Here is a 10,246-nt window from a genome sequence, read left to right on the forward strand (position 1 = left end):
TTGGATGGGCATTGCCCTTAAAAGGGCATTTGGCTCTATTGTGGCCCAAACCCCTAATCTAAAAATAAAACCCACCCAATACACCCTTAAAAAGCCTAATACTAACCCCCTGAAGATCCACTTACAGTTTTGAAGAGCCGACATCCATCCTCATCGAAGCTGGGAGAAGTCTTCATCCAAGCGGCAAGATGTCCTCAACGAAGCCGGCAGAAGTGGTCCTTCAGACGGGCGGAAGTCTTCACCCAGACAGCATCTTCTATCTTCATCCTTCCAATGTGGAGCGGGTCCATCTTCAAGACATCGGGCGTGGAGCATCCTCTTCAATTGACAGCTTCTTCTGGAATGAAGGTTCATTTAAATGACGTCATCCAAAATGGCGTCCCTTAGATTCCGATTGGCTGATAGAATTCTATCAGCCAATCGGAATTAAGGTTGAAAAATAGGATTGAGCTTGCATTCTATTGGCTGATTGGAACAAAAGCGGCTTTTGTCTGTTTGTTCTTTTAAAATTTCCATCTCTGCCATTGTTTACTTTAGTGTATGTATATAGGCCATTTATTGACAGATTTGTAGCAGGGTTAGATTTGTGAAGTCTGCGGTGGGCATGTCTGGTTCTCAGAATTGTAAAAAAGATGTTAGCGCTAAATTACAAGTAAAATGTAATATGTATATAATAAAGTGTATTGCAAAGTTGTTTTACTATGCATAATAAATGTTTTACAAAGCTCAAAGTGTTATATGTTCCTTTAACTTTTCACAATCACACACTTAAAGATCCATAACTAGAGATGTCCATTTGTTTTGCCGTCAATATACATTTGTGATGAAAATCGGATTTAATTTAACGAAATGAAAATCTGAATAAATGAACCAAAGGAAATTAAAAATCGTCAGTATACATTTGTTTCCTTACATTTTTTAAAAGAGGTTAATTCTTACCTTAACATGTTCAGGAGAGTGCGCTAAACCCGCTCCTCTTCTTGCTAGAGTCCTGGCCACGCTAATGGGATGCTAAGCGCCTCAGAACTGAGAGTGTTAACTCTGCTGTTAGAGGGGCTGGGGCTCTGGCATAAGGAATAACGGGTTAGCACGCTCTCCAGAGCACGGTAGTATTGTTAGTATTGTAGCTACAGGTGAACTTTACTGACTGTATTGTTTTCTCTCTAAACTTGATTACTTGTTTTGAGATCATTCATAATATCTTCATAGTATTGTTATTTTATATTTTTCATATAGAAAGCATACAGTATGATATATAACTGTTTTTCTTTTGCTATAGCCCTGTATAACCTTGTCAATTACTTATTTTTTTCTATAGAACTTATTAGCCAGTATTATCTCTTAGTAGGAAGTTACTGAAAGGGACAGTTCAGCCAAAACATGTCTCCCCTTTAAATTGTCCCCAATGATCCATTTTACCTGCTGTAGTGTATTAAATTGTTCACAAGTTTGTCCTTTACCCCTATTTTGGCATATGAAATAGTTGATTTAGCCTGTGGTATCACAACCTATACTGAAAGTTTTGATACTGGCGTATAATGCTATTGATAGACTATCTAAACACAGCCAGCAGAAGAAATTACGCTCTCGGTGGGTTGCAGGATAGTTTAAGTAATACAATGTTAATTTTCCATTGTTCTTTCTAAGTATTGAGCTTTGGTTTACAAACAAATATAAGATAAGGAAGCAAGTTTGTGTACATAATAGTGATAACATAATGAGATCTGATATTAGCTGGAAGCTCAACCCATTGTAATAGGCTGTGGTTTAAAATCACAAAACCAGCTAATTCATATTCACAAATAAACCTGAAAATACAAATTCTCATACATTTTATACTCTGCAGCTGGTTTAACAAGTCATTAAATACATTAATAGGAAAACAATTTTACAGTGTTTTGTCCCTTTAAATTTGATTACCAGGGACCTCAGATAATATTTATATAACTTTATCCCTTCATAATAAAATGTCAACAAAATGTATAAAGCACAAGAACTGTAACTGGTAGTATATTTTGCCTTTTGTTGTGCAGGTTCTTCCTGGTCATATTCATCATATATAAATTAGCATAAACCAACAATAAAAATATAAGCCTTTCAAGAAAATGTGGAAATTTAAATTAAAAAAAACAACAACTTATTTTCAATATTTCAATTTATTTTCATATATAACAACCCCAGAGTATTTAAAAGTTTATGTTATCTCTTTAAAAATATTACATTGCTTAGTCATTTTTTTATTGTAAATTTGACTTTAAGTTTGTAGTTATAATAAACAACTGAAATTTCACATTTGAGCAACATTTCTATTACAATATAGCATTACAATCTTCTGAACAATCAGTATTAAAATGGGAATTTAGTTTGACCTTAAATTATGACTGCACATTTTGACTGTAATGGAATATGTTCTGCTAGGTTAATACCACTAAAGAGTGCAGTGTCTTACTGACAACGATTCTTCAAATGATTATCACAGATTTAAACTGCACTGCACAAAGCACAAAACTGGATTAGAATTTTTAACACATAACAATAAGAACATATTAATAATATTTTCTATATGTTCTTGTAAATACAATTTAATTTTGTTTTATTTTTTTATTAATTGTTTATACCAACAACGGAATATTTACATGTTGCTGAAAAAACGCCCTTCATTTTCAATACACTGCTTTTGTATCACCAAGCAAATCATCAATGCAAATGCCTGTAGAGTTTTCTTAATATATTAGTTTCCAATAAAAATACACCAATTAATATAAAAATATTACACATTGTGCCGTACCTAATTAAACACTGTAACAACGTCATATTGTTGATAGCAAATATCTAATAAGAATTTACAATATTGTATGTGTCATTTTGTTAGGATAATACTATTTCAATGGTAATATTCTAATATTTTGTCATAAAGGCAAATATCTTCTTACACACAAATATATAAACATTCTCACCTTATCTTTATCTCCTCAGAAATGGCTTTCTTTCAAAGTCTTCTCACATCAACCCTCTGACAAAATAAAATGCTTGCATATTCTAACTGTCAATAGACAGAATATGTAACACCTAATTAGCGCCTCAGAACTGAGAGTGGTAACTCTGCTGTTAGAGGGGCTGTGGCTCTGGCATGAAGAACAACAGGTTAGCACGCCCTCCAGAGCACGATAAGATAAGTATTGTTACAATTGTAGCTACAGGGGAAATTTTCTGACGTCATGTATTGTTTTCTCTCTGAACTTAATTACTGGTTTTGAGACCATTCATAATAACTTCTTAGTATTGTTATATTATATTTTTCATATGGAAAGCGTAAAGTATATTATATAACTGTAGTTCTTTTGCCCTGTATAAGCTTGTCAATTAGTTATTTTTTTTCTAACTTTATTTTCGTTTATTTTAACTTTATCCCTTCATAATAAAATGTCAACAAAATGTATAAAGCACAAGAAGTGTAACTGGTAGTTAATTTTGCCTTTTGTTGTGTAGGTTCTTCCTGGTTATATTCCTCATATATAAATTAGCATAAAACAATAATAAAAATATGTCTTTAAAGAAAATGTGGAAATTTAATAAAAAAAATAAAATCTTATTTTCAATATTTCAATTTCTTTTCAAATATAACAACCTCAGAATATTGCACAGTTTGTGTTATATAACATTGTTTAGTCATTTTTTTATTGTAAATTTGTCTTTAAGTCTGTAGTTATAAACAACTGAAATTTCACATATGAGCAACATTTCTATTACAATATAGCATTACAATCTTCTGAACAATCAGTATTAAAATGGGGATTTAGTTTGACCTTAAATTATGACTGCACATTTTGACTGTAATGGAATATGTTCTGCTAGATTAATACCACTAAATATTACAGTGTCTTACTGACAGCGATTCTTCAAATGATTATCACAGATTTAAACTGTACTGCACCAAGCACAAAACTGGATTAGAATTTTTAACACATCACAATAAGAAAATATTAATAATATTTTCTTTATGTTCTTGTAAATACCATTTTGAAATACAATTTAATTTTGTTTTGTTTTTATCTTGAGGTTAATAATTGTGTATGCAAACAACTGAATATTTACATGTTGCTGGAAAATCACCCTTCATTTTCAATATACTGCTTTCGTATCACCAAATCATCAATGCAAATGCCTGTAGAGTTTAATGGGGCCGATTTATCAAGTTCCATAGGGAGCATGATGCCCCTTGTTTCCGGCGAGCCTGCAGGCTCTAGCGGGAAACGGAAGTTATGAAACAGCGGTCTAAAGAATACGATCGGGTTGATTAATACCCCCTGCTAGCGGCGCAAATCTGCAGGGGGCGGCATTGCAATGATAAATGCTTTCGGGATTTATTGATGTGCAGCGGACATGATACGCTACTTCGTATAATGTCCGCTCACTATCATAAATTTACCCCAATAAAAATAAACCAATTAATATAAAAATATTACACATTGTGCCGTACCTAATTAAACACTGTAACAACGTCATAATGTTGATAGCAAATATCGAATAAGAATTTACAATATTTTATGTGTCATTTTGTTAGGATAATACTATTTCAATGGAAATATTCTAATATTTTGTCATAAAGGCAATTATCTTCTTACACACAAATATATAAAAAATCTCACCTTTTCTTTATCTCCTCAGAAATGGCTTTCTTTCAAAGTCTTCTCACATCAACCCTCTGACAAAATAAAATGCTTGATCGTAAGAAATATCTGTAAATTGTAGGTTATTCTAGTTGATGCAATCGTCAGAATTTTCTCAAACATACCAACAATTTGGCATACATACAGAAAGAGAAGTCATAATAGATATTCAGATAGATTACGAGTTTTGAGCGCCATAGGGAAATTAATGACCGCCATAAATGCAGCAGTATTCAACCTCCCTATAGCGCTGCTATTAGAGGTTTTGTAAAACCCGGCTTGCGCAGGCGATATGGTTGCGTTGAGCTCCATACCTCACCCGAATACAAGCAGTGTTTTGACGTACTCGTCGCAACCTACATAATGTTATTAACCCCTAATCTGCTGCCCCTAAAATTGCTGCCACTTAAATAAAACAATTAAGCCCTAATCTGCCGCTCCCAAGATCGCCGCCATCTACATTAGTTTTTAACCCCTAATCTGCCACCCCCAATGTCGCTGTCACTATACTAAAGTTATTAACATCTAAACCTCTGGCCTCCCACATCACTAACATTAAATAAATATATTAACCCCTAAACCTAACCCTAACGTTAACCTAACCCTAGGCATAACTCTAACCCTAACGTAACCCTAAGCCTAAATCTAACCCTAACCCCCCTAACTTAAATATAATTAAAATAATTCCAAATTAAACTTACAATTATTACCTAAATAATTCCTATTTGAAACTAAATACTTACCTATAAAATAAAACCTAAGCTAGCTACAAAATTACTAATAGTTGCAGCTAGCTTAGGTTTTATTTTTATTTCACAGCTAAGTTTGTATTTATTTTAACTAGGTAGACTAGTTAGTAAATAGTTATTAACTACTAACTACCTAGTTAAAATAAATGCAAACTTACCTGTGAAATAAAACCTAACCTGCCTTACACTAAAACCTAACATTCAAATAAAATAAATTAATAAAATACAATTATCTAAATTACAAAAAAATAAACACTAAATTACATAAAATAAAAAACAAAATTATCAAAAATAAAAACGAATTACTCCTAATCTAATAGCCCTATCAAAATAAAAAAACCCACCCAAAATAAAAAAACCACCCTAGCCTACACTAAACTGCCAATGGCCCTTAGAAGGGCCTTTTGCAGGGCATTGCCCCAAATAAATCAGCTCTTTTATCTGTCAAAAAAATACAAACAGCCACCAACAGTAAAACCCATCACACACCCAACCAAACCCCCCAAATAAAAAAAAAAAAAAATCTAAATAAGCCTAAGCTAATAATTGCCCTGAAAAAGGCATTTGGATGGGCATTGCCCTTAAAAGGGCATTTAGCTCTTTTACATTGCCCAAACCCTAAGATAAAAATAAAACCCACCCAATAAACCTTTAAAAAAAACTAACACTAACCCTCAAACCTAACCCTAACATAACCCTAAGCAGGGCCGGCCCTAGTCATTGCGGGGCCCAAGGCAGGATGACAAATAGTGATGTCGCGAATAGTTTGCCGGCGAATAGTTCCTGGTGAACATAGCATGTTCGCGTTCGCCGCGGCGGGCGAACATATGCAATGTTCGATCCGCCCCCTATTCGTCATCATTGAGTAAACTTTGACCCTGTATCTCACAGTCTGCAGACACATTCCAGCCAATCAGCAGCAGACCCTCCCTCCCAGACCCTCCCAGCTCCTGGACAGCAGCCATTTTAGATTCATTCGGAAGCTGCATTGTTAGTGAGAGGAGTGACAGTGTAGCTGCTGGTGATTTAATAGGGAAATTGATAGCTAGGGTAGTGTATTCAGTGTATTCAGTGTCCACTACAGTCCACTACAGTCCTGAAGGACTCATCTGATCTCTGCTGTAAGGACAGCACCCCAAAAAGCATAATTTTTTTCCCCCTGTGTAATCTAATTGCAGTTGCCTGCCTGCCTGCCAAGCCACTTGCCCAGTGCCACCACTCATATCTGGTGTAACAGTAGTGTAAATTTAAAAAAAAAATTTTTGACTGTGAAACATCAGTCTGCTAGTGTAATCTAATTGCAGTTGCCTGCCTGCCAGCGTGTGTGCCAGGCCCACTTGCCCAGTGCTATCACTCATATCTGGTGTAACAGTAGTGTAAATTAAAAAAAAAAAAAAACTTTTTTGACTGTGAAACATCAGTCTGCTTGTGTAATCTAATTGCAGTTGCCTGCCTGCCAGCGTGTGTGCCAGGCCCACTTGCCCAGTGCCACCACTCATATCTGGTGTAACAGTAGTGTAAATTTAAAAAACAAAAACTTTTTTGACTGTGAAACATCAGTCTGCTAGTGTAATCTAATTGCATAGATAGAGCCCACACACAGATAGAGCCCCCCCACACAACCCACACACACACACAGATAGAGCCCCCCCACACACACACAGAGCCCACACACACACACACAGAGCCCACACACACACACAAAGATAGAGCCCACACACACACAGATAGAGCCCCCACACAGATAGAGCCCCCACACAGATAGAGCCCACACACAGATAGAGCCCACACACAGATAGAGCCCACACACACACAGAGAGCCCCCACACACACACAGAGCCCCCCCACACACACACAGATAGAGCTCACACACACACACACACACAGATAGAGCCCCCACACACACACAGAGCCCACACACACACACAGAGCCCACACACACACACAGAGCCCACACACACACACACAGAGCCCACACACACTCACACAGATAGAGCCCACACACACAAACAGATAGAGCCCACACACACACACAGATAGAGCCCACACACACACACACACACAGAGCCCACACACACACACACAGAGCCCCCCCACACACACACAGAGCCCCCACACACACAAACACACAGATAGAGCCCCCCCACACACACACACACACAGATAGAGCCCACACACAGATAGAGCCCCCCCACACACACACACAGATAGAGCCCCCCCACACACACACACACACAGATAGAGCCCACACACACACACACACACAGATAGAGCCCACACACAGATAGAGCCCCCACACAGATAGAGCCCACATACAGATAGAGCCCACACACAGATAGAGCCCACACACACACACAGAGCCCACACACACAGACAGAGCCCACATACACACAGAGCCCACACACACACACAGATAGAGCTCACACACACACAGACACAGATAGAGCCCACACACACACAGAGATAGAGCCCACACACACACAGAGATAGAGCCCACACACACACACACACAGATAGAGCCCACACACACAGATAGAGCCCACCCACACACACACACACACAGATAGAGCCCCCGCACACACACACAGATAGAGCCCACACACACACACACACACACACACACACACAGATAGAGCCCACACACACACACAGATAGAGCCCCCACACACACACAGATAGAGCCAACACACACAGATAGAGCCCACACACACAGATAGAGCCCACACACACACACAGATAGAGCCCACACACACAGATAGAGCTCACACACACACAAACAGATAGAGCCCAAACACACACACACACACACACACAAACACACACACAAAGATAGAGCCCACACACACAGACAGCCCCCCCCCACACACACAGACTGCCCCCCCACAAACACAGACTGCCCCCCCCACACACACACAGACAGCCCCCGCACACACACAGACAGCCCCCCACACACACACACTTTCACTCTGTCTCACATACACACAATGCATTTTAGTGGTGGACACATTTTAGTCAAGGACTAATTGTCAAATTGAGATTGATAAGTATATAAAAGTAAATTTAATTTATCACAACAGTGGGATGTATTTTTTAATGTCACATAAATCAAAGCACTTGCCATACCACAAATTAATGGTCCATGCCACAAATGTATCACAAGAAATACAGAAAAAACAAAACAAAAAAAAAACGCTTCATTAGCATCAGAAACTCTTTAAACACATATACTATAACCTTAGTCTTTGTGCTCGTTTTAGCTTGTCTCCCCAAATTACCATATACAAATTAACTGGAAGATGATATTGCCAAGATGACATCACAGAGTGCATACTTGTATTACCCACCTTCTAATTTTGTGTGTATATATATATATATATATATATATATATATATATATATATATATATAGTTTCAGAAAAGTTAAGCACTCACTGGACTTCAGTCGTCTGTGTAATAAACAATTTTATTGGTGACGTTTTGGGACAAAAACAGTCCCTTCCTCTGACAAACAACAATACAAAATATCAAACTTTTAAAGGTGAATAAAGCCCTCCCCTCTGTGAAAAAAACAATCAATGTGATCTGCGTGTGAAGACTGGAGAACCAAGTCTCCTGATAGGTTAGGGACCAAAGGTCAAATAAATTGATAGGATAAAAAACTGTCCATCAAAAGTGTATATTCGTCTAAATGCTTAAAAGTGAACTAAAGTGTATTAAAAACAAAGTACTGGGTCAGCAACTAGTGAATAAGCATATAAAGACAACAAAAGGTATCAATAAAAAAGTTGAGTGAGGCTCGTAGGGCAAGAATATTACATGATACACCTAACCAATGGCATTGATCCACACAAAAGGTTCTAACTCGAGCAACCAATCACACACATTGTGAGCCGGAGAGTAAAATGAGTCACAATTCATCCGACTCCACCTCCAGAGTTGTCAGTGTCACATAGACTAACTCCATCACAACATCTTTGTCAATCAGACTATAACCCTCGTTCTAGATATTAGCTATACAAAGGGGTCTCATATATGTCCCCACTTAGCGTTAGCGCAATTACATACAACAGCCGTTCCCCAATGGAAATCTAAAACGATGTCTCATAATTAATACACAGAGAGAATCGCAATCAACATGTCAAAAACAATGTCCGGCAAGTGTGTATTATACTCATGAGGAGTATGTTAGGTGATGGACTGTGACCCATGATTTTTTAAGGCTAGACAGGGTGATGCCAAGTAAGTGGTTTTATGGCTAGACAGGGTGATGCCAAGCAAGTGGGTGGCATGGATTGGGCTCTAAGTGAGTGCCTATGGTAGGTTGTTTTGATTTAATATATGCACATTCGTGTTTTGGGTTTTGCATTTGGAAATATACACTATATGTTTTGATTTATTTCACAGATTAAATTATTATAATGACTACCTAGTCAGTTAGCAAGTATGATTAGTGTGATCATTATTATCATCATTTATGCTCTGGTTTCCTTTATACATTGTATGATCAGTATTATAGATAAATAATTATGGTTATGCAGCATCCTTTGATTGTTAGAGGCAGACAGTGCTGTCCATAGGTATGTACATTACGTGCGAGCGTATGGGCGTGCATTAACACTTGGCATCATATGATTGGTTGCACAGGGGTGTGTGGCTCCACACTACAACACCATAGGATAGTGACGCGCGACTGCAGCAGCTAGTCAACAATGCGCGTGATTGGGGTATCGGTGGTGTGTGGCTCCACACTGACATGCCATTGGCTAGTGACGCGCATAGGATAATACACACTTGCCGGACATTGTTTTTGACATGTTGATTGCGATT

At 37.7% G+C, this 10,246-nt stretch overlaps 1 protein-coding gene across 6 annotated transcripts in view; it reads right to left on the reverse strand.

Moving 5' to 3' along the window:
- The window catches only part of LOC128665909 (3-galactosyl-N-acetylglucosaminide 4-alpha-L-fucosyltransferase FUT3-like), a 139,777-nt gene extending 135,018 nt beyond the window's left edge, over positions 1 to 4,759 (reverse strand). For 4 of the 6 annotated variants that reach the window (XM_053720162.1, XM_053720165.1, XM_053720164.1 and 1 more), the window contains exon 1: positions 2,958 to 3,119. The gene's annotated coding sequence lies outside the window, so the exon portion shown is untranslated. Of the gene's footprint in view, positions 1 to 2,957; positions 3,120 to 4,649 lie in introns of those variants that run through there. The other 2 variants (XM_053720167.1, XM_053720163.1) reach the window with 2 other exon arrangements.
- Between the last annotated feature and the right edge of the window lie 5,487 nt (positions 4,760 to 10,246).

Source organism: Bombina bombina, chromosome 7 (assembly GCF_027579735.1).
Source record: "Bombina bombina isolate aBomBom1 chromosome 7, aBomBom1.pri, whole genome shotgun sequence".
In the NCBI taxonomy this organism is placed as follows: domain Eukaryota; kingdom Metazoa; phylum Chordata; class Amphibia; order Anura; family Bombinatoridae; genus Bombina; species Bombina bombina.